Genomic DNA, 21513 nt, shown 5'->3' with positions numbered 1-21513 from the left:
CCTGCAAAAAATGTCTTACAGAAGCTACGAACTACAAATTTTTTTTGCTTCAAAGCAAAAACTGGCACACAGATCAAAAGGTAATAAATTTTGCCTCCGTCGTATAGGCTAGGTAATGAATGTGTACGATAAGGCACTAATGCCATGAGATCAAGAAAAATATTTCTTGCCATCCTCCCCTTCCTCCGTTCATGCAACCTGTCACAGACAACTCCTTCTGCAACAATTAATCGCCACCTTGGCATTTGTACTTTCCAAATTTGCTCGCCTTAACAGGTTGAGGACTGCACATTTTTTTAAATTAATACACTAAATTTATGTTGAACTTTTATATATATTTTTAAACTATTTTTTAAAATGATATATCGTAAACATATTTTCAAAGAATTTTGTTAAACTTTAAATTAATATTTTAGATTTAATATTGAATTTTTTCTTTTGTATATCAAAATTTATATTTTTATTTAGTTATTTGTTTTATTCTAGAAACTAAGTTTCATGTTTTATACTATTTTTGAATTTCAAATTTTTACAAATAATATTAACATTATATTTAATAGTTATCTCAAACTATTGCACATCTTTAAAATTTAAATGTCTCTTATTAAGGGACCGACGACATCTGACAACACTCAAGTTCTCAACAGGTATCATCGTCTGTCGGATGAGCAAAGATCAACGGCTTAGGGTGGATTTCGGCCCAAATGTGGGCAGTGAACACATTTGTGAGAACTTCGCCTGGAATTGAACATTTTAAATTTAATTAAATATAATTAAGTCTATAGTCTATAGCCTATAAATCTCTTTTTCGGGTGGAAGTTTAAAATGATTAAATAGACTTTAAAAATAGACCCAAAAAGTGACACGAGTATGGTGACGTGCCAGAAAAATGGCAGAAGTCGTGGGACCCACTACATCTGTAAACAGGTACCACCGTCCGTTGGATGAACAAAGATCAACGACTTAGGGTGGATTTCGGCCCGAATGTGGGAAGTGAACACATTTGTGAGAACTTCACCCAAAATTGAACATTTTAAATTTAATTAAACATAATTAAGTCTATAAAGCTCTTTTTCGGGTGGAAGTTTAAAATGATTAAACAGACTTTAAAAACAAACCCGAAAAGTGACACGTGTATGGTGACGTGCTTGAAAACTGGTAGAAGTCATGGGACCCACGACAACTAACAATAGGTACCATCATCCGTTGGATGAGCAAAGATCAACGGCTTAGGGTGGATTTTGGCCCGAATGTGGGAAGTGAACACATTTGTGAGAACTTCGCCCGAAATTGAAACGTTTTAAATTTAATTAAATATAATTAACTCTATAAATCTCTTTTTCGGGCAGAAGTTTAAAATTATTAAATAGACTTAAAAAACAGACCCGTAAAGTCACAACAGGTACCCTGGTCCCTCGTCTATTGGATGAGTAAAGATCAACGGCTTAGGGTGGATTTCGGCCTGAATGTGGGAAGTGAACTCATTTGTGAGAACTTCGCCTGGAATTGAACGTATTATATTTAATGTCCTTAGAATTTATACTGAAGTAGTGAATGTTTTGTCCTTCGGCATCTAATAGTTAGTAATAATAATTAATAAAATTACAACATGATTCTTAATGTCCTCAGAATCTATACTGAAGTAATGAATGTTTTGTCCTTCGGCATCGAATAGTTATTAATAGTAATTAATAAAATTACAACATGATTCTAGATATTTTGCCCTTTAGGTATTACTTTTCTACTTTTTCAGAGTTTTCAAAATAAGAGACTCGTAAATCATAATTGTATTTCATTTCATGGACAAACCTGTAAATCGAGGGAGATTCAGAAACAACTACTAGATTGAGGAATGCAAGTTGCAACAGAGATTGTCTGCGCCAATCTAGTGAAATAGAAATTCCAAGTAAAATCTAGAACACCTACATCCCGCCTTTTTTGCTTTTGGTAATCTCGTGGTCCAATTTGAGGGTTAGCATTTTTTCAGGTTTTTATCTAGCATTATTTTAAATTATTAACAATTATAGTGATGGGGAAAACAAGAAGCAGTAGTTCAACAAGAAGAAAAGTGAAAAACAAAATGTACCTAACCGAACTGGTTAAAAGACCAGGTTTCACTGATGAATACCATGTTATTTATGACCCTGCTATCCATGGTGAAAAGTGTATCATAGATATTAGATATGCATTGTCTAGTAAGGCGGCAGATCCATGCAGGGCAAAATTTATTGTTTTCAACCCAATTTTACAACAAAGAACATATAAAATTGCATCGTGGGATGTTGGATTGAGAAGCACGGTGTTACCTGAAGTATTCCCTTGCCCTGATTTTGTCATGGTCTGCGCCGAAAATTATGATGAAGATAAAAAAGTAATTGTCAATAAAAATACAAAAGAGGAAATTCTATCCATAAACGAGGGAGAATTTGCTCGTTTGTTGAACTTGGGATTTGAAGCCCAAAACTCAAATGTCCAAATTGACCTTGAAAAGTTGGCAGGGAATTATGAGAGTCTCGATCCAAGTCGTAGAGATTCATTTATCAAAGCTCTAATAAAGAGTGGTAATGGTATTGTGTTGGATCAGAATCATAAGCCTCCTTATGATTCTAACATTTTTGTTCCATGGGTTGGGGATACTATTTCCTTGTTGTCATTTTGTCTGGCATTGGAAAATGATAGGGAAGTCGGTGCAAGCCTTCTTGAAATGATTTATAACATCCATTGTGTAGGTTAGCCAGTAAGTTATAATTTTATTGAGCACATTGTAAAATCCATGCAAAAACAATTACTAATGATCAAAAAAGGTTCCTATAAGACATTTAGGTTCTCATCCTACTTGTGCTATCTCCTTCTATCCAAATATCGTGCAATATTCAAGACCAACAAGCTTCAAATTGTGAGCTATAAGATTGATGAGAAGACTGGGAAGAGAACAGAGTGTCCAATATATGATTGGACACCAAACATAAGGATGCATGATAACAGAAAGAATTACAACCATTTTGTAGACTTCTTTTTGGCACCAATGTATAATAAAATTACAAGCACTCCAATGCCTAGGTTGCCTGTGTCTTGTAGAGATTGCATTCAACTCGGAAGTCAAATAGAATTGGCTAACTGGTTCTTCATGGAAGAATTCACTGTGTTAAGGTTTTACGGATCAGTAGTAAAACCATACAGACTTCCAATACATGTGACAGAGAGGGTATTTGCATTAAAGTATGTATGTCAATTGGAGAGCATAGATAGGCACTTCCATGGTCAGCAAAAGAAGAGCATATTTCCTTCCTTGTCTTTCTCATGTGGAGGGTTCACATTTGAGAGAAAAGCATTCAATGTGGCACATGATTTTTTGACAGTTTTTAACTTTGGTGATGAGGGTCTCTGGCGGTATGATCCAATCAGTGTAGTTCAAGCAAGGCTTAAGAAAAATAGGAACTCTTCAGCGTTATGTCAACATGAAAGTAAACCATTGCTAAGAAAGCTTAGAAACATGGACTCTTGGGATAAGGTTAAAAAAGAGATGGAGAAAATTGCAGCTGACAATAACATTTCAACAAAAGAAATTTCATCACAAATTATGGCATTCCACACACAGAGGACAACAGAGGAGGGCCAGGGCATCCAAAATAGGAGGTCCTACAATTTCTACCTAAAATCTACTAATCCATCTAAGAAATCTATTCCCAAATAAACTCTACATGAATGTAAAGAGAATTATTGGACTCAAACCAAAATAAATGATTTTTGGACTATGAGGAGGAATCTCGGTGAACCAAAGAGAAGTGCAGAATTTGAGAGCATCGACAAGGATGCAGAGTTTAGCAAATTGTGGAATATGGAGCATGATAGGACTGAAGATGATGATGAGCATGAGGTTGAGCCCCCTCCAACAACTACTACAGTCCCGAAAATATTAGGTGGAGTCAATGAGTCCATGAAAGAAAAATATAGCAAAGGGGCAAACATTGTGGAAAAAATGGATTTTGAAGGTGGTGGTCTAGGTGCCAGAGGAGAGGGCATTTGGTATCCACTTCAGGTACAACTTCCATCAGGGTCAAAATCAAAAGGTCCTGTTAAACCAGTCATTGGACTTGATTCTTCATATTCATCACAGATAGGTACTACTCATTACCCTCAAGATCCACCTACATTTGTTTCAGGTTCAAATCCACAACCACCACCACATCATGGTATTCCCATTGGTGGTGGATCAAGTGCCACTGCCACTGGTGGGGAATCTGGGGATAGTATTCCTATTATTGTTCAGTCAAGTGCCACTATGATTGGTGGGGTTGGCATGGGTACTACTACTGATACTAGTTGTCTTGGTGTTGGACAAGGGCAACAACAAAATATCTCTTGCAAGAGGCCACTAGTGGTAGATACTCAATCTCATACTATTGAGAATCCTATATCAAGTGCCACTGACACTACAAATCAATCATTTGCAGCTTCACATCACTCACCTCAAAAGATTATGAAAAGTACACATGAAAGTGTCAGTGGGAGTGGGACAGGATCAAGAACTGTTGTTGGTAATCCTAGTCAAGCAAAACCACAAGAATAAGTGGAACTGGAGCCTATGGTATTCATATGTCACCTTTCAAACATTCAATTGCTTCAGCAAGCCCAGATTTTCAATTTCATGATTACTATGAAAAATATGAACACACAACAAAAGCAAATAAAGAAAAAAAGAAATCATTTCATAGGGTTTCCCTAACTGAAATTGTAAACGAACAACCTGCAAGGAATAGGGTATTTCCAACATATGACCCACAGAAAGATATGATGGAGTTCATGGTTGTTATTCCCCTAGACCCAACTAAAGATAAAAATCCACCACACAGTCAGATAGATCCCTCTGAATTTCAAGTTAGCACCCTCCAAATGGATTTTTCCAAAGTACAAAATGTGGACAAAATTAGTGTGTCAAAAAGGACTAACGAAGTGGTCTACACTTCACTGCTAAAGGTGGAGAGAGAGAAAAATAAACTGGAGAAACAAATAGAAAAGTTACAGGCAGACCTGGAAAATGAAAAAATCAAGGAGGAAAGTAGCAGATAGCAAGTGCAATGATTTACAGAAAAGGATAAAAAATTTGGGCTCTGCAGTAGAAATTGCAGAGCAGGAGAAGATGGATGCAGAATTGAAGGACCTAACAGAAAAACTGGCTAAAAGCAGCAAAAAAATTGATGAGGAAAGAGCCAGTATTCAAAAATTATACAAAAGTTATGAGTCTGCTGCTACCGAAATGAGAAAATTACAGTACCTATTGGATCATGGGAAGGAAAAAGAAAAACATTTGCAAGAGGAAGTAGAGGAAGAAAGAAAAAAATGTGCACAAATGAAAGAAGAGCTGCATAATGCAAATGATAAAATAAAAACTTTGGAGGATAGATTGAAAGATCGTATGAAAAATACAACGAAGTATATACAAGAAAACATTTGGTGGCAAATAATGCAGAGGAGTGACAAGTTGTGTGAATGGTTTCAATTGACTGAAAGTCTGAGACTAATTTATATGAAAATCAAAGGGCACTACGAGAAGAGCACACGTGTTTATTCAAAAGAGGATATGGCAAAAAAGATTCTAAAAGTAGTCTACAGTTCCAGTGACAGCTACTTGGCATCTAAGGGAATTAAGAGTCGCATTGATGCCACAGTTAAGACATCATCTATCATTCAAAAATGCCAGAAGCTAAGGGAAACATCAGAAGTTATAGAAAATTGTGGAAAAAAGCTATTGAAGCTGCAAGAAAAGAAAAATAATTTGATTAAACTTGGTTTGCCTAAGACTATTGACCCATCAAATAAATTCATTGGAGAAGAAGCTTACAAAAAAAACATGGAGATAAAAATGAAGTCTGATTTAGACTTGCTTCCAAACGACACAACTCCCCAAAGCTTTATGGAATTCATCCAACCATTTACAACTCTAAATTTGGTATTGGATGAAACAATGATGTCAAGTAAATCTTCTAAATATGGAATGTTGACGAAGTTGGAATTAACTTTCCATAGTTTACAGAATATTGACCCTCCATCAGACGAAGAGTGGAGCACCCTACAAAAACTGGCACAGAAATCGTAAGAATCATAGTATGTATTGCACAATTTTCTTCTTTTACTCTTAATTTCAAGGTTTTATGCTTTTTCTGTTTTCTATTTTTCTAATCCAGCCTATGAATCTATGATGCACTCGCTATTGCTATTTTGCTAATCCAGCCTATGAATCTATTTTATGAATAGTAAAAAACCAGCACTCGCTATTGCTATTTTGCTAATCCAGCCTATGAATCTATGATGCACAGTGCAAAACTTCAGCCAATAAATTTGTATTCTCAAATTCTCCCTTGCTTTAACATTTATTAATTTCTCTATTTTTAATTAGTAGGTTTTAGGCACTGCTATTATCTATGTTTAATTTGTCATGGCGTGAATTAATATTTAATTTTGAACTCTATTTTTTGAACAAGAGACATCAAACATGTAGCAGATGTTAAATTGCTAATACGGCCTGTGATGGCCATATAAATCTATGTTGAGTTTGTGATTTTGATGTTCAGTCTTCACATGTTGCAAACTTGCAATTCAACCTGAAGCTATTGTTGCTCCCTTGTTTCTATAAAAGGGAATTCAGGGTCATTTGCAAAGGGTTCTGAAACTTTATATTCACTTTTGCATGGACATTGGAGAATCACACAGGAGCTATTGTTGCTCTCTTGTTTCTATAAAAGGGAATTCAGGGTCATTTGCAAAGGGTTTTGAAACTTTGTATTCACTTTTGCAATTTGCATGGAGAATCACACAGATTGGTGTATTACTATTGAATGAATTATATCATATGGCTATATTTTGAAAGAATTAATGAAAAATCTAAGTTCTCGACATGTGTATTACTATTGAATGAATTGTATCATATGGTTCTGAAATGTATCACACAGATTTGAGACTCAAACATGTATAAATAAACAATAAACATCTTTGTATCAATAAACACATTATGGTTTTTTTTTATTATGCTATTTTAAATCTGGAAATAGAAAGTTGAAAAATACAATTACAAATCAATATTAAATTCTAATTGCAAAAAGTAATATGCTTTTGTAATATGAATGATGAGATACAGTAATAATGTTAATAAATACCAATCTCTTACAATTGCCATTCATTCTCATCAAATTCAGAGCTTTCTTGATTCTTCTCTGTGGTTTGAGTTTCTTCACTCTGAGTCTGCATACCTTCGTCGAACTGCATCTCAATGCTACCCGTAGGTCCAGTACATGAGTCAATAGTCCCACTGGTACTTTGGTTTGAAGTGTTGCCCAAACCTCTTCTTTCACATTTGGACCTCCAAATTTGCAGTGCCTTATCGTAAGGAAAAGTGTGGACATCATACCTAGATGTATAGAGCCTCAAGCAATTTTCCAAATTTTTATCTAGTTTGTTTCTTAGCTTTGATTTTAGGAACCCCAAAACACTGAAAACTCTCTCATCTTCCACCAAACTCAATATCATGGTAAGACATAAATCAGCAAGCTTCACATATTCTGGCATTAAATCACGCAACGTTGAGTTCTTAGCTATAGTTTTCCAAAGCCTTGTTACTGATCCCTCTTCGCGGGGGTTCTCCATTTTGCCATATTTTTCTTTCATAGTGTATGAAAAATGAGATGATTTCTCCCGAAGATGAGTTTCCTCTAATATTCCTCATTTCCTCTAGCATGGGCAAAAGAGCTACTAAAGTTAAGAATGTCTCTAAATTACTTAACCTGCGAAGAAGTTCAGGAAATTTCGGTTTGTATGATTCGTCGCGAGTTGTGTGAAATAGTCCAATCAAGGATGGATATTCTAAAAACACTCAATGCGTTGGACCATCCAAAGAGATCCATCTAGTATCATTATCCTTGAGAAGCTTGTTCCCATCAGTTAGTCCATCAGCAAAGTGTTGAAATTCCATAAATCGCTTGGGACTTAAACAGAAGTGTGAGTAGAGCTCTTTGATTAAAATTTCAATTTTTTTAACCGAAGCAAACTTGCTCACAATTCCAAAAGCTAGATTCATTATGTGAGTCATGCAGTGAATTGCAGTAATGTACGGTGCAAATGAAGTTTCAATCTTTGTACAAAGACCATTCCTATGACCTTGCATTACTGAATCTCCATCTGCTCCAACACAAACCAATTTTTTGGCTACCGCCATGTCATCCATACCTCCATATTCAATAAAAATTCTCTTTACTAGTTGAAATAAATTTTCCAGTGTCGCACTCTCCTTCATTTAAGCAACATATAGTAGATGAGGTTGGCGGGTATGATTCTCTATAGTATAAACATGCATGCATACCCATGAAGTATTATCTACTACCATAACTTCATCTAAAGAAAATGCAATAAAGTTTGACTCTCTTATTTTTTCCTTTACATCTTCTTTTTCAACCTCAGCAAGACAACTTGCCCATTCCCATCCACTGTTTACTGACCAGTGTCTATTAGGATAGTTAGGAACTTTCAAAAAGTGTAATAAACCACTAATTGATCGAAAATTTGTCATAGCACGCCCTCTGCTCAAAATATAAAAAAACAACGCTTAACTGAACAGCTTTTCCTAGTTGTTCTATTTGCATTGCTTTTCCAAAAATAGCTTCAATAGAACCTTTAACTTCAGTAGGCTTCGTCTATATTTTCTCATGAAAATAATACTCTTTGGCATTCCTCACAGGCTTACATTCCTCCTTTGTTTTTCATCTTATCACTGATTTTTCAACCTCGTCTATCATTTGTTTTTCATAAACTTTACCCATATGCTTTTCTATGGTGTCAAATTTTAGCTACAACCTAATTTCCTTGTTATGTTTCCAAGTGCAAATCTTACACCTGCATTCTATTGGAGGCTCGCCTTCAATTGGATTCTCCACTAGTTCAATGACTGGATACTTTGATGCCCAATTAATTTGAAAATTCCTCATTGACATATCCCACTCCCGATCCTTTTTTGATATGGCTTTTCTTTTCCCCTTCTGTGCATTATCATCAATAGCATTATCACCCAAGTCGATTATATCATTCTGGCTAACTTGGGTATCTACCAGATAATATTCTTCAAGATCATCCTAATCTGAGATATCAGGTTTGTCGTCATCTTCAACATGTGGTGTAGGTGGCGAATTTTGTACTTGTACTTGTGATGATGTACCTTCTTGATTTTCACCACAATCTTTTCCAATGCCAAAGTACGAAGACAACGTTCTACTTTTTGTTGGCCTCTCATGGCCTTCCTCGCATTCAGGTTTCCTACCCCTCTTCCTGTTTGACATCTCCAACGAAATAAAGGCTACCAAAAAAATATGAATTTGTTGAAGAAGAAATAATAGACTATATTGTATAATATACCACTTCAAAAATATGATCTCTCACCTTTAGGTCACTAGCAGTCGCCAATGCAGTCAACAACAATGATTTTCCTTGGTCTGAAACTTCACTATTGATAAGAATTCAGAGCCTAGAACCCACCAGATTGTGTTGAGATAGATCTGATCTTTGCATGTATTTATACCAATCCTTATATGGCAAATTTTGTGGGAATTCTATATGGTATACAAATATTTGGCGAATCCCACGTAACTATAACACGACTTATGTAATTTTCGAGGCAATTATAGGTCGTCCAAATATGACTTATGTAATTTTCGAGGCGATTATAGGTCATCCAAATAATTGGCGAATACAATATAGTTGGTGAAAGTTGGGGTGAATGGAGACACGTGTCGGCAAGATGTCGGGCGAATTGGGTCCCCCTGGCTAACAAATCTTCACATGCCTATAGGCGAATTAAGGTCATCTATTAAGGCAACCTCAGAGATTGTAGGCGAAAAAATTAAATTTACCGTGTGTCCACCATATATTGTATTGGCAAAATCATCGCATAGAAACATTTAATTGCATAAAACATATGGCGATCGGGTCGTGACTTTGACGGAAATTGATAATATTCTGGTGACATGGCCACCCCCAGTCAGTACAAAATATTCGCCATTTCCGACATGGCCGACGTGAAAAATTTGCCATTGGCGAATATTCGCCACTAAAGTAATCTCTGCCTACTGGTGCCCGCACTGAGCCGAGATTGTAACATTTTCTATCAATAAAATATGGCTAAGCCCTCTTTACCCAAAAAAAAAATAAAAAAATAACCAACCAAAAATTATTGGAAGTAGTTATTTAAATTTAGAGAAATTATAAATTATTTTTATAAGAAAATGCTACAAATCACTATTTTATGTTTTCTTTTAAATTTTAAATATTTTTTTTGGTATAACCCAAAAAATATGTTGAATGTTAAAAAAAATATATAATTTTTTTAATATAATAAGGTTGAAACATGAGGCACACTATTAGAAACATGTCGCAATTAATTACAACATATTTGAAAATTAATTCACTTGTTTATTTTAAGTTATCTTTTTAGTTAAGTTATACTTTCCAATACCAAAATATTATGTTTTAAATTAAAAGTTGTATGCAATACAACTTTAAAGATAGAGGTAGACAGTGATTTATAGAGAGAAGTACAAAGATGGAGATATATAAGGGCTAGAGAGATGAGAGATATAGGTAGAATTAAATAAATATGGAGAGATAAATATAGATTAAAAGATACATGGTTATGGTTGTCTAGGAAGAGAGAGAGGGAGAGAAAGGGAGACATGTCTAGAGATAGTAGGAAAGAGAAGAAAATAAAGGTAGAGATGAAGATAGATTGAGAGAAGAAGATAGAGGCAAATAGATGGAGAGATATAAAGAGGTGGAAGAAAATATAAAGATAGATAGAGATAGGGATAGAGGAGAGATAGAGAGATACATAGGAAGAGGAGAGAGAGAGAGAGAGAGAGAGAGAGAGAGAGAGAGAGAGAGAGAGAGAGAGAGAGAGAGAGAGAGAGAGAGAGAGAGAGAGAGAGAGAGAGAGAGAGAGAGAGAGATGGGAAGAGAAAGAGAGAGACCTGTAGGAATAGATAGATAGTAGGATACAAAGTGAGTGAGGGAGGGCTAGATGGCGACATATAGAGTAAGAGATGGAGAAAAAGGGAAAGAAGAGGAGGGGAGAGGGAGAGGGATAGTTAGAGGAGTAGGGATAATGAGAGCTAGGGAGAGAGGGGGATATATAGATAAAGGGATATATAGAGAGATATAGATGGACAGGGAGAGAAATAGAGAGATAGGAAGATAACAGTAGTGAAATATATGGATGGATAGAGAGGAGTGAATAAGAGGGAGGGGGGATAAAGAGATAGAAAGAGAGGGAGATAGAAAGAGATAATGATAAATATAGAGGGGGAAGAGGGAGAGAGAGATGCAAGGAGAGATAAGGATATATATCTATGAGTGAGAGAGAGAGAGAGAGAGAGAGAGAGAGAGAGAGAGAGAGAGAGAGAGAGAGAGAGAGAGAGAGAGAGAGAGAGAGAGAGAGATTCTAAATCTTTGTCAACATCAAAATAATCATGATTGACATTACATTAAAGTTAAATAAATCCAATCAATTTTAATATATATTCTTTTGTCAATTGTTCGATTTCATTCTCAATCAATCAATCTAAGTTCATATTAATGACATGAAAGGTATATTTTCTTGCCTAACTTGGCAGTCATGTAAAATTCTATTTTATTCATCTATATGACAAAGTTCCATTAGAATAGTAATTGTGCAAGGTAAGAGATGTATAAAGCTTGGACCATTTTTTATTGTCAATTTGGATATCAATTCCATACTTAAATATGTTTTGCATGATAAGTTTCTAGAGGTTTTGTTTATTTTTTATATATAAATAATTTTAGTCATCTCTTTATTTCAAATTAATTTTTAATTTTTGAAGTTTAAATATTTAAGCAATATTAATTCAAAAAAATTATGTTGTATTATTTTAAATATTAAAAATACTATGTTATATTTTAAAAACATAATAATGATATAGATAAAGTTTAGAATCTAAGTAGCAAATCATTTTTTTAATAACTAATTTTTAACATAATTCAAAAAGATAAAAATTAAACTTTTAATTTGTTTAAAATCCAACTAATAGTAATTTATCAAGCAATAACTCATTACAATAATGTTACTCAATGAAAACTAGTAGCAATAAGGGATATGAGATCTCTCCATAAAAACAAATATCTAATAATAAAATATAATTTCATTGACAATCAAAAATTAAAAATACAAATTGGTCTCTACTTTCTGTATATAAACAGTTTAAATAGTTTAAATTAAAAAATTAAAAATCTATTTATTTTAAATTAATTTTTTTACTTTTAAAATGTAAATATTTTAACAATATTAAAAAAATATGTAATATTATTTTATCAATACTTAAAAATTATGATATATTATAAAAGCATAACAATTTGATATAAATAAAGTTTATATTGTAAGCAGCAAATCAAATTCTTAATAAATAATTTTTAACATTAAATAAAAATTGAATTTCTAATTTTAAAAAAAATCTAATTAGTAGTAATTAATTAAGTAAAAGCTCATTACAATATTATTATTGAAAACTACAATAATAACAAAATAGATATCTCTACCTAAAAACAAAAATCTAATAATAAAATATTACATCATTCACAACTAGGCTCTAGACATTGCAATCATCTTGCAAGTCTCTCCATAAATGTGAACCGTCGATCACAAAAGTTAGTGGATTAAATTCATATAGATAACGCCTTTCGCATAATAAATATACATATATTTATACATTTGTAAAAGTGTGTATTGTCTTACAAGTGCATATTTTATAGTGAATGATTAATTTATTAACTTTCAATACTATATAATTAATGATTATCTAATGTAATTAAAATCTAGTCTTAATATTAAATTTATTTTTATTAATTAATTATTAAAAATATTAAACATTGTCATATGAACCTTTGATATATTAACTTGAATGGGTTTGAATGAGTTTGAATGAGTTCCCTAAGGATCTTAGACAACTTTGTATAATGGATACCTATCAATCCTTACTAAGGTAAAGAGGTTTCAACTTCTGTATCAAATAACCAAAAAAATAATAATTCAAATCTGATATTTATATATCAAATAACAAAAATGATTTAATAAATTTGATTAAAAAATCTTTTTAAAAATCACAAAATTATCTAAAAAATGAAAAAAAAAATGTCAACTTAAAAAATAAAATTATATATTGATATTTAAATAATTTATTAATTAAATCATAAATTGATTTCTTCCTCTCTCTTTTCTTCCAGGTTCTCTTTGTATATGGACTTTTAATTAGTCTTCCCCAAAGTATTTCATATCTACAAGTACACTATTCAATATATTGAGCACATGCCAAGTCTTCTTAAGTCCAGATCATATCAGTTTTTAGATAAACATTATTCTTTATGTTTGGTTTGATAATTAGTCTTTATTATAGAAATGAGTGCAAAATATTGTACAAATATTGTCTCTTTGTATTAGTCTTTGGTTTGATAGACTTCTTCCAAGTTATTAATATCTATTGTGCATTCTTTTTCTTTTAATAAAATTATGCATTTTTCAAAATAAAAAATAAAAAACTGTACAAGACTCTTTATTTTTATTGGAAAAATATTGTACAAGTTATGTTGGATGAGTAGGTTTAATAATAAAATGTTTTTATTATTTTTGAGTAAAAGATTAAATGAAGATATATTTGAATGGACATTTTTAATAATAAAATATTATTATCATATTCATAATATTTAGAGTTGAAATATATTATCTAAATTTTAGATTCAAAAATATGTTTAAATGATCGGGTCTTTGTATTATTATATTCACAATATTTAGAATTGAAATATGTTATGCAAAACTTAAATCTAAAAATATGTTTAACAATAAAATAATCTTGTAATTTGAGTTTTTGGATTTGAGTGTGTATCTGGATTTGATGAGAATAAAGATACACAAAGTCAAATGCAGAAGCTGAAATTACACTATCATGGACTGTGGAAATCTAATAGTTATAATAAAATAATCTTAATTATTTTATCATACTTAAAATTGAAATATATTATACAAATCTTATATTTTAATTATGTTTAGATAAAAATGTCTAACAATAAATTACTCTTGTTATCTCAACTATCTTATTGAAATAAATTATTTTATCTCAACTCTCTGCCTCTCAGTGTTACCTCCCTGTTGCAAGGAGAGTGTACTAAGCTTATTCCTCATGAATAAGCTCTTTGCTAGTTCTTCCCGCCCATTCCTCTCGGCTTGCAGGAGTTGCAGTAGGAAAGATTTTTCAATTTTGTAAAAGTTTAACCCTTTGATGACTGGCTTCAATGGTCATGTGAGGTGGATTGCCAACATGGCTTGTAAGTATGATGTGTGCGCCTTAATCATTTTTTAGTACAATTTCCTATGTTATTTTCTCATCATGATGTTGGTGTGTGATAACATGCATATCAACCAGCCTAGATGGATGGAGCTTATTGGTTGTTTCATGCGAATTGTTACACGTGGTCCTTGCATTTATGATCACCGTTCTTGCTCTAAGTTTGAGATGGCCTTTTGCATGCTCAAAATCATGTCTCAAGGTGTGATTAATACCTCACATGATTTTTCCAGCCTGAAGGACAATTATGGCAATTATTTTGTAGCATGGCTTCTTGATCGCCAAATCCATATCAAAAGCACCGACTTTTATGATGAAATAGTTGCTATTTTCATTAAGTGCTATATTCTGGATACTTCCTCTGTGTTTCTACTTATGTCTTGTAGTGAAAAAATTCTTACTACTAAAATTCTTGATTTGGCCATGGGGGGTGATAGAGTTCATTATGAACCCGACAAACTGGATGATTTCAAATAGGACGCAATGGTCTGGAACTATTGTGTTGAAGGTGGGGTGGTGGAATTTATGGAAATCCTTTACAATCATGACGAACAACTCTCTGCCCAGTTTGTGGCTTCTTGGTCTGGCAGAAGGGTTAATGTTGGTGGGGTTTATTTTTAAGTCTTAAAAGAGACTATTGCTCAGGCTATGGGCCTACCCCTAGATGGTAGAAGATGGAAGAGGACTAGTCATGTCGCTAACAGTGAAGGGTTGAATACATTTTTTAGGGAAGGGAAGAATCGGTGAAGCTACAAGGAGGGTGAGAAGAGCTCAAGCATCCTTGGAACCAAATTTGTCTTATAATCATGAAATATTTCATCCTTGAGGGCTGCTATAAGGTATTTTACTATTACCATATGCCTTTGCTTAACCATTTTTGTAACAATGATCTCCTTTGTCAGCCCTTTTACCTTCTACATTCTTTGGATTTCTCTGTCAAGGAAGCCCTCAACCCTAAGAACAGAGATAAGTCATCCATCCCTCTGCATCAAGGTCTCATTTACAGGTTGTATAACTACCACTTGTCCCTCTACCCTCTGAGGAACCTCATGTTCATCCAACCCTCATTGGTTGCCTCGCATCCTGTTGCAGCCTTTTCAAGTGGCCTCGCCCTCCCTAGATTGTTACATCTTTCGAATGAAGCCTTTGCTTCCCCTCAGTTCCCCTCCTTTGTTTTGATAACTGAGATAACTCCTCGCTTTGTGACCTCATCCTCAGCTAGGAAAGATAAGAAACCTACTCCTTCTAAGGGTAAAGGGAAATCCCTTGCTAAACGCAAGAGAATTGTCATTGACAATTCTTCCTCAATTAACTTGGATGATGAGAATCCTACCCCTAAAGTTGAGGGCAAAAGGAGGTCCCGAAGGCTGGCTTCCAAAGGATCCTCTGAGAAGGAGGATAAAAAACCAAAGTGTCTCTGACTCTGAGGATGATCGCATTGAGGGTAGGGAAGGTGGTATTCTATATGACATGTTTGGTGAAGGGGCTATTAAGGTCTCTATGCATGGGGTGGGTGAGGGTATTTGTGGGCCCCTTAATAATGAGGAGAACTTGAAGTATGATGAGGAACCTATTGGCCAAATCAACCTAGAGGGCATTGATGAAATAATGAAAATAAATGGACTCGGACACTTTTGGAGCTTAGACGGTGAATGTTGTTCGGGATGATGTGGCTAAGGACGTAGTGACTAACAGGGGTGCTAAAGAGAAAAGTGGGGATGCGAGTTTTCACAATCAGGTGGAGCAGAAGGATGTCCATAGGGATGAGGGAGGGGGTTGTTTCCTGTGTTTTGTTGTTAAACTCTTCGATGGTTTTTTATTTTTAAAAGACTACTTTTAGTGTTGTTTCTAGTGTTGTTATGGTGTTGTTGATAGTTCTTACTATGTAAAAGGTCAACGCCCTAATTTTCGTTTCTTTTTCAATTAAAAATAATAAATTATTCTTATTATTTTAACAATATTTTAAATCAAAATATATTATACAAATCTTAAACCTGAAGATATGTTTGAATAAATATTTATAATGATAATATTATATTCATAGTATTTAAAATTGAAATATATTACAAAATCTTAAATCTGAAAATATTTTAGAAAGAACTGTTTAATATTAAAATATTCTTACCATTTTATTACAATTAGAATTGAAATACATTTTAATTTGTCCATGCAATGTTCAAATTATATTGAAAGAATAGAAAAATAAATTGAAAGACATGTGAAAACTAATAATATTAATACCACAAATAATATTAGTCCTTCTTCTAGACATAGAACATGGATTTAAAAATATGCTTAGATTAATGTTAACTATATATGCTCAACAATCCTTCTTCCAATGTTTTAAACGAAATATAATAAGAATGTAATAGAAAGATCTGTTTTAATTTTTAATATTTATTTATAAAAATGTCCAAAGATGATATGTTAGGCAGGTGGATGATCATTAAATCAAATGTTATTTCTTTTTATTTTTTCCTATTTCAATTTTACAAAGTATTTCACAATTAATAAGTTGTTAGTATTTGTTTAGTAACATCTTAAACACAAAAATATATTTAATAAATATTTTAAATAATATTATTATTTTCATAATATTTAAAATTAAATTACATAAAACAAATCTTAAACTTGAAAATATGCCTGAATGAACTATTTAATTCTTAAATACTCTTATCATTTTCATCATATTTAAATTTAAAATATATTTAATAATAAAATATTATTTATCATTTTTATAAAACTTAAAACTAAAATATATGTAATATCAAATAATCATGATGTATGATGCATGCATGCTCTCTTCTAGAAAAGATGTATTTTTCTATTTTGATTTTAATATATACGAGAGTTGTGACTGCACTTACCTTTAATAAATATATTTAACAATAAAATATTTTTATGATTTTCATTATATTTAAATCTATAATATATTATCTTTACACTGTATTTGAGTACTTTGGAATATATTGTATATTCAGGAAGTATTGCAGTACGATAAAGCAAATAAAATTAAAAAAATGAAAGAGACAAATTTACGTACACGGTCTTTCATGTGACCTTTCGCTCTCTGTTCTTTCTATGAAAAAGTCTGTGTTTTGCACATGGATTACATTTGTACCTGCTTTATTCTCCTGCCTAAAAATGTAGTTTGATTTTTACCCTTCATTTCCATTTGGTACGACAAATGCATGAACATGCCCGGCCAAAATGGAGTCCACATCCAAAATAATTTATTTTTTTTCTAAGTGTCATGTTTTTCGAGTCTATTATTTTTCATATACCTAAAACATCTCATCAAAAATACAAAGTCTACAAATCACAATAGATTTTTATGCGATTTCTATTGGTTCGATCTTCTTAATTAATGCTGTAAAAATGCAAAAAAACTGCTGAAAAACAACTATGTAATGCGAATTTGTATTTTTTTATCAGGTGTCGTTTTGTATGGTTGTTGCCATTTTTCTCTCATCAGTAACTTCAAAACACAATATATATCATGAATCTAATTAATTAACTTATTTAATATTTTATTTTCATTTTAATTGAAAATATTAACTATTGTCATGGAAGTTTAATTTATTAGTAAAATTGGATAGCTTTAGTCTTGTTGAATACGACACTTACACATTATAAGAAATTGCACTGTAGATGATTTAGATACGTATTGATCATTGACTCTTTTAACTTAAAATCCATATTACTATTTTCAATAACAAAAACGATTCTATAAATTAATGCAAAATCTTTCAAAAAAAAATAACTTAATAATAATTAAATTGTTATCTGAAAATAAAATAAATTTCATTTTTTTTTTTTTTTCTCTTTGTATATGGACATTTAATTAGTCTTGCCCCCAAAAGATTTCATATTTAAGAGTGGCATTTTCAATACATGTTTATTAAAATATATAATCAACCATTTTTGTGGTAGCTTGAATTTTATAAGGAATATAAAATGTTATTGAAAAAGATAAGTACAACTGCAAAGGCACATCCCAACTTTTCTTAAGTCTAAATCAAGCTAGATATTATATAAACATTATTCTTTATGTTTCATTTGATAGTCTTATTTGGCACTAGGGTACAAAGGCTTAATAGTCAACTAAAGAGTACTAATAAAACTATTGAGAATATTTTAAGAAAACAAGTGATAAGCATGGTATTAATTTGCATACATGCATGTTCCTACATATGAGCTTATCATGTTCTATTCACATTCATACTAGGTACACAATTTTTTAACTAGAGATTCCATGTTACTTGTTTCTTTCTCTAGCATTGTTGATTATATAAGATATAGAAAACAAAGACTATATGAGATTGAAATATTTCTTGAATAAGAGTTAAATTATTGGATAATCTTTTAGATTTATTAGAGAAAGTTGAGGAAAATAAATAATAAAGTATTATTTAGAGACTTTTAGTTAAGGTTTTTTTATGTAATTTCAATCATTTAAATGTTAAAGAATAATTATGTGTTGAATTTTGTTTTTGTTAAACTTTTTTAATAGAAAAGAGGTAAATGTTTATCAAATATAAATGAAGATCACAAAGTAAGAATGGTCAAGAGTATTCCAAAGAACAATGAATTATCCATTCCTATCATTTCCAATTAGTTTACATGTTATTCCTTGTGTTGTCTTGTCATGTTGGGGGTAGCCTTGCGGAAATATTTTATGTGCTTACATGATTATTGCATAGTGTAGACACCTAAATATGCACACTTAATTAAATGAATTTTATTTGTTTAATTATTATTTATCCACCTATTAATTAAATTAAGGTTTAATTAATATCCCCTTTTCTTCTATCCAGCCATTAATCAAATTCAACATTTGATTAATTCCCCTTTCTTCTATTAATTGAATAATATCGATTTATTTGATTAAATCCTCTTTCTACATTTAATTAAATTTATATTTAATTAAAATCTTTTCTTGCATATAAATAAATCAATATTTATTTATAACCCCCCTCCCCTCCCCTCCCCCACCCCAACTTGCATTTTCCTACAAATGCAAGTTGCATCCATTTTTAGTTGAAATAAAACATTTTGTTTTAATTAAAATAATATTTTATCCCACTTGCATTCTCCTACATTTCCCACTTGCATCCTAAAAATTCTTCTAGAACATCTCAAATCACACTTAAGTAGCCTAATTTCTTCTAATCATGTTACATCCCTAAATTTTGGGAAGTCACTTCTCTAAATTTGGAAGAAAGTCTTCTAGATGCATTTAAGACTATCTTTTTCAACAAGTTAACTTGTTGAGTTCCCCAAATTTGTAAGGCTCTTAAAAAAGCCTTGAAGGTAATCTACCTTCCAACAAGTTAACCTCAAAAGTCTTCAATAACCATTAATGGTTAACTCAACCTCAATCCTTGGTTAGAGAATTTCCTTCTAACTTAATCATCCTTTAACCCATGGGTCTCTTCAAGCTATCATTGTTTTAACCATGGCTATCCATTAACTCTTGCACAAGAGTTTATCCTTTGGGTAAAAGCATTATCCAATAACTCAACCCTAACCTTACCTCCTATTCCTAAGGTAACCACCATGTCTTCTCAGGCATTCAATGCCTCTTACATCTCCTCTCAAGCCTCCTCGGGGTGACACTTGTCAACCTAGTATTGGATTGAAAATCTCACAAGGATTGAAGATCATTCAATCTTGACCCTTGTTAAGATTACTCTATCTTAACCCTTCAATTGCCCATTTCTTCTATAAATAGGCTTCATTAGCTCATTCTCAAAATCCAAGTCTTCATGTATCTAAGTTATAGTCTCATTTCATCAAGCATTTTTAGCCTCTCTTTGATAATAGTAATTAGATCATTCAGTAGCATTATAATCTTAGAATAATTCATGTTTTGCATATTATATTAGTTTTTTTTCCATGCTAGCTTAATATCATCTTAATCTCATTTTCATGCTAATTTAGCTTCATATCAATATCATCATCCTTGCAACACATCATTATCTAGTTTCATATCAAAATCATTCACTAAGATCTTAGTTGCACTTGCATTTAGACCTTTTATCAAACTATCCCTCATTATTTGAGTCGTCATCCTAGAGATCAAGTGCTCATCCAAGCTGAGAGCCACCTTGATTTGAAGGATCCTTGGAGATAGAGAACAATGAGACGCTTTTAGAGTTTTGATTGATTAACATGTATTGTTCTTATTGAATCCTCTAAGATAATGTTTCATTGGTATGCTATGATGTGCTCGCCTTCATTTTGCAGGTTCCACTCTTTCTAATGTACACATACTATTAGTTTATATATCTTATTTGATCGTCACATGATCTTATGAATGATATATTGACAATATGTTTAAAAAATAATATTTCTATGTGAGTACTTAATTTACTTTGACATGCATTCACATAGTAGTTTTCATGCATGCATGCTTATACTTGTTTCCCTCATGTTTTGGGTCTATGATGATTTATTTTTTATGTATTGACTTTTGTGAAAATAATATATTTTTTGTGGAATTTAGAAAATACCCTTAACATATCCTTAACGTCTTGATCTAAGCTTCTTATCTAGTCATTCTTACCTTGGTTCAAATACACAAGTGTGGAATTGAACCAAGTGCTTTATTTCTATGTACATGGATTTGAACTACGATAACCTTTAAATTTGATTTTATTAATTTGGATTAGATTAATTCCCCAATTTATCTATACTAAGTAGGCTAAAGTGCAACTTATTTCAAGTTGCTTGCTAGGTTCATGTATTTAATGACTAGCTAGATAATTCCTTTAAATTATCTAAGGTTATTATGGGATGATTTATATGAAATATCATAGCACATCATATAGAATCACAATTGCACTTTATTTATTTGCATCATCATCTTGGATATAATTCAAGTGGTTCCCACTATATTCAATTCTGATTTATTATCATTAGATCACTTTTAATGAGGGTTGTTAGCAAGAAAAAGGGGGAACACGGACCAAAGTTCTAAGCCCCAAATAATTTTTATGTGTTTCCCAAACTCAGTTATACAAAGAGAGTAAGGAGTTGATCCTCAACCTAATGACAATATAGAAAATAAAGTTCTTACAAGTCATAACACATTATATATAGAACTCTAATATATTTATATGAT

Source organism: Cryptomeria japonica, chromosome 2 (genome assembly GCF_030272615.1).
Source record: "Cryptomeria japonica chromosome 2, Sugi_1.0, whole genome shotgun sequence".
In the NCBI taxonomy this organism is placed as follows: Eukaryota; Viridiplantae; Streptophyta; class Pinopsida; order Cupressales; family Cupressaceae; genus Cryptomeria; species Cryptomeria japonica.
This window is presented reverse-complemented; position numbering follows the sequence as displayed.